Genomic DNA, 5,147 nt, shown 5'->3' on the forward strand with positions numbered 1-5,147 from the left:
TGGTGCATTCGGAAGACAAAACCGTGGTAGACATGGTTGGAACAAGTTAGGTGAGAGGGTGGTGGAGGCCAAAACCATAATCATAATCATCTGTATCAAACCTTATTACAGGTAAAACCAGTAGGCAGTCTACTGTATTTTATCAAACCGTTATTAGTATAATAGATCTCGTAATAATTTTGCAAAAATAATGGCATTTACTATTTTTAAAAGATTATTAGCAAATTTACAGAAATGGTGCATTCGGAAGACAAAACCGTGGTAGACATGGTTGGAACAAGTTAGGTGAGAGGGTGGTGGAGGCCAAAACCATAATCATAATCATCTGTATCAAACCTTATTACAGGTAAAACCAGTAGGCAGTCTACTGTATTTTATCAAACCGTTATTAGTATAATAGATCTCGTAATAATTTTGCAAAAATAATGGCATTTACTATTTTTAAAAGATTATTAGCAAATTTACAGAAATGGTGCATTCGGAAGACAAAACCGTGGTAGACATGGTTGGAACAAGTTAGGTGAGAGGGTGGTGGAGGCCAAAACCATAATCATAATCATCTGTATCAAACCTTATTACAGGTAAAACCAGTAGGCAGTCTACTGTATTTTATCAAACCGTTATTAGTATAATAGATCTCGTAATAATTTTGCAAAAATAATGGCATTTACTATTTTTAAAAGATTATTAGCAAATTTACAGAAATGGTGCATTCGGAAGACAAAACCGTGGTAGACATGGTTGGAACAAGTTAGGTGAGAGGGTGGTGGAGGCCAAAACCATAATCATAATCATCTGTATCAAACCTTATTACAGGTAAAACCAGTAGGCAGTCTACTGTATTTTATCAAACCGTTATTAGTATAATAGATCTCGTAATAATTTTGCAAAAATAATGGCATTTACTATTTTTAAAAGATTATTAGCAAATTTACAGAAATGGTGCATTCGGAAGACAAAACCGTGGTAGACATGGTTGGAACAAGTTAGGTGAGAGGGTGGTGGAGGCCAAAACCATAATCATAATCATCTGTATCAAACCTTATTACAGGTAAAACCAGTAGGCAGTCTACTGTATTTTATCAAACCGTTATTAGTATAATAGATCTCGTAATAATTTTGCAAAAATAATGGCATTTACTATTTTTAAAAGATTATTAGCAAATTTACAGAAATGGTGCATTCGGAAGACAAAACCGTGGTAGACATGGTTGGAACAAGTTAGGTGAGAGGGTGGTGGAGGCCAAAACCATAATCATAATCATCTGTATCAAACCTTATTACAGGTAAAACCAGTAGGCAGTCTACTGTATTTTATCAAACCGTTATTAGTATAATAGATCTCGTAATAATTTTGCAAAAATAATGGCATTTACTATTTTTAAAAGATTATTAGCAAATTTACAGAAATGGTGCATTCGGAAGACAAAACCGTGGTAGACATGGTTGGAACAAGTTAGGTGAGAGGGTGGTGGAGGCCAAAACCATAATCATAATCATCTGTATCAAACCTTATTACAGGTAAAACCAGTAGGCAGTCTACTGTATTTTATCAAACCGTTATTAGTATAATAGATCTCGTAATAATTTTGCAAAAATAATGGCATTTACTATTTTTAAAAGATTATTAGCAAATTTACAGAAATGGTGCATTCGGAAGACAAAACCGTGGTAGACATGGTTGGAACAAGTTAGGTGAGAGGGTGGTGGAGGCCAAAACCATAATCATAATCATCTGTATCAAACCTTATTACAGGTAAAACCAGTAGGCAGTCTACTGTATTTTATCAAACCGTTATTAGTATAATAGATCTCGTAATAATTTTGCAAAAATAATGGCATTTACTATTTTTAAAAGATTATTAGCAAATTTACAGAAATGGTGCATTCGGAAGACAAAACCAATTTTTCACTTTTGACAATTGAGCACCTGCTACATCCAGATTCTAGGGAGGAAAGGAAGGACGATCTTACTGGATCCCATAGCCTCTCCGAGGCACAAACCAGGCTTTTACATAACCCCCCCCCCCCCCTGCACCCGAGCTTTTTAAAATAGTAAATGCCATTATTTTTGCAAAATTATTACGAGATCTATTATACTAATAACGGTAAATAAATAATAAATAGTAAATAAATCAAAATCAGTTACATTATTTTATCTTATTCATAGCATAAATGTTCTCGAAGATACTAAAAAGAAATTGAATTAGACTACAGCAAATTGGCAAACTTTACCTTGTATCTGTTTCCACCGAGTTTGTTTGGGGCGTTCTTCAACATATCAGCAATACTTGTCTCAACATCTCTTTCAGTTGCATTAGTGTGGGTGTTGATACAGGCTTCTGGAAATTTATAAGAATTAATTAATATATATAATTATAATTCACTTTGCTATTCCCCATTCCACAGTCCTCTCGTCCTTCCCACTTCCCTGTCCCCACATCATCCCCACTATTCCCACTTCCCTGTCCCATCGTCCTCCTTACCATTTTCCCCTCCCCTGTCCTTCTTCCTCCCCCACCATCTCCCATTCACCTGTCCCTTTGTCCTCCCCAGCATTCCCCTGTCCCCACCATCCCCAACTCCCCAGTCCCCTCGTCCTCCCCACCATTACCCTCTCCTCTGTCCCCTCGTCTTCCCCACCATACCCCCCTCTCGTCCTCCCCACCATTCCAAACTACCTCATCCGATGCATTCTATAATGGTCTGATGCTTCCATCAGAAAATTGGGAACATCAAATGATCTGATATTCCCATCACTGAAAAATAAGAACAGCTAAAAAAATGAAATGAAAAAAATAAAAAATAAACTATACTCATGAAATGAACAGTATGGTAAACAACACAGCTCAATTTCAATGCAATGTCACACAAAATTATTAAATCGAAATGAAAATAAATTGAAATCTATGAAAATTCAAATTATCAATACAATCGGAAATATTGAAATAATATCGCAACATAATATAGTGTGGGTTGCTCTTACGTGCAACAGACGGTGCTGTTTTTCAAAAAAGGCATGGTTTTACCTGTCACAAGTGTGGCATCTATACTTATACTCACGAAATGAACGGTATGGTAAACAACATAGCTCAATTGCAATGCAATGTCACAATAACATTTAATAACAATAATAACAATAACATTTAAATATACTTTAAGATATAATCTAGAAGAAAATAAGAACATTGAAACGGTTCATGAACTCGATTTCAATAAAGGACACTATGGGGAACTTTGAAAAACAGTTAATGAGTATAATTAGACAGACTTGTTGCTAGGCAGAGGAGTAAATAATGAGATATATGGCAAATTTTGCAAAATATACGGCACACAAACATTCATACCCAAACAAAGCAAAATGCTAGGTAAGAACAAAGCAGTTGGCCCGTAGGGGAAAGGAGATACCCACAAGACTGGAATACAAGTCATTAACAAGCACACAAGTACTACACTACACAACAACCGCACTACTACCAGAACTGGACGAATCACTACCAAAACAACACATTGCACATCACTACCAAAACAACACAACACAACACAAGCATTGGCAAAGAATTATAGACCAGTTGCACTAACATCCCACATAATAAAATTATTTGAGAGTGATCAGGAGTCAGATTACTAGTTTTATAGAGACCAATGACCTCCACAATCCAGGCCAACAAGGATTTAGAGCAGTTTCTATGATCGAGCCACTGAGATCTATAAAGAATTCTGATCAAGAAAGAGATCTAGGGGTGGTTTTAGATAGAAAACTATAACCTGAGGATCATATTAAGAACATTCTGCGAGGGGCCTATGCTACACTTTTTAACTTTTGAATTGCTTTTAAATACATAGGTCAAAAAGTTTTAAAAGTTTTAAAAGTTTTTTAAACCTCTCGTGTATCATGAGTGTGTTAAAGCATCAGATGGTGCATTCAGATGATGAATATTACCTAGTTCCTTCATCTGGGAAGAATGAACACATATTGGTGCATTCGGATGATAAAAACTAACTACTGTAGTTTAATTGATCAACAGACTGTATATCATATGCAGACTGTATGTGGATCTGCGGGCCACTCCAAACAACAGCCTGGTGGACCAAGCTCCACCAGGGCTAAAGCACAAAGTGATATAGATGTGATAGAGAAACTAGGTCAAATGGAGGAGTAGGTCTGTATATTAAACAGCACCTGACGTGCACAGAGCTACTAAACTCAATGTGGTGGTAGAGTGGTGGGGGGGGGGGGGGGAAACATTGCAGAAAAAAACAAAAATACAATTTGGTCAACAAAACAGCATTGTTTAAAATAGAAGACATGGGTTGTCATTTTGGGGGTAAGGTAGGTTACATTGAGTTAATTAGTTAGTACTTAGTTTTTATCTTAAACTGGTTGGGAGAGGTAGTGTTGCTGTACTGGTGAAAGAACACCTAAAGGTAAATTAAATAATGATTGCGAATCCACAAGAAGTTGACATAATATCGCTAGAGATCTGCAATCAGGATGATGAACTTTCCTTAAAGAATTTGACAAACACTTGCTGATAGGACATGAAGTAAATGAAATGTATGTCAAGTTTTGTGAAATATATGATAAAAGCACAACAAAATTTGTACCAAAGGAGAGATGCAGAACTAGGAAAAGGGGTTTGTTCAACAGAAATTGCGAGAGGGCCTGAGACCCAAACACACACAAATGGAATCAATATATAGCAAGAGGCCAAACCCCCAAACATACAAGCGATGCAAAGATGCGAGAAACAGCAGCAGCATTAAGGAGAGGGACTTAAGGACCATAAATAAAGTGTGAAAATAAACTCGAGTAAATTTTTTTAACTACTCTCGACAGTGAAGAAAAACAAATATTCAGACGATTTGTGTTAGAATCATTAATCTTACACTTTCGGTCATATTCAACAACACAAATACATACACACACATTCCTGTTGCTGTAGCAAGTGAAGAATTACACACACAGATCACAATAACGTGATGCATCAAATGAACAAATCCACAAGGGCCGTGACGAGGATTCGAACCTGCGTCCGGGAGCATCCCAGACACTGCCTTAATCGACTGAGCTACAACAGGGTAAAAGGGTTGAAACCGAAGTTCTACTGAACTTACTGGATCCCATAGCCTCTCCGAGGCACAAA

This window comes from Procambarus clarkii, unplaced genomic scaffold, assembly GCF_040958095.1.
Source record: "Procambarus clarkii isolate CNS0578487 unplaced genomic scaffold, FALCON_Pclarkii_2.0 HiC_scaffold_108, whole genome shotgun sequence".
NCBI classification, from domain to species: Eukaryota; Metazoa; Arthropoda; class Malacostraca; order Decapoda; family Cambaridae; genus Procambarus; species Procambarus clarkii.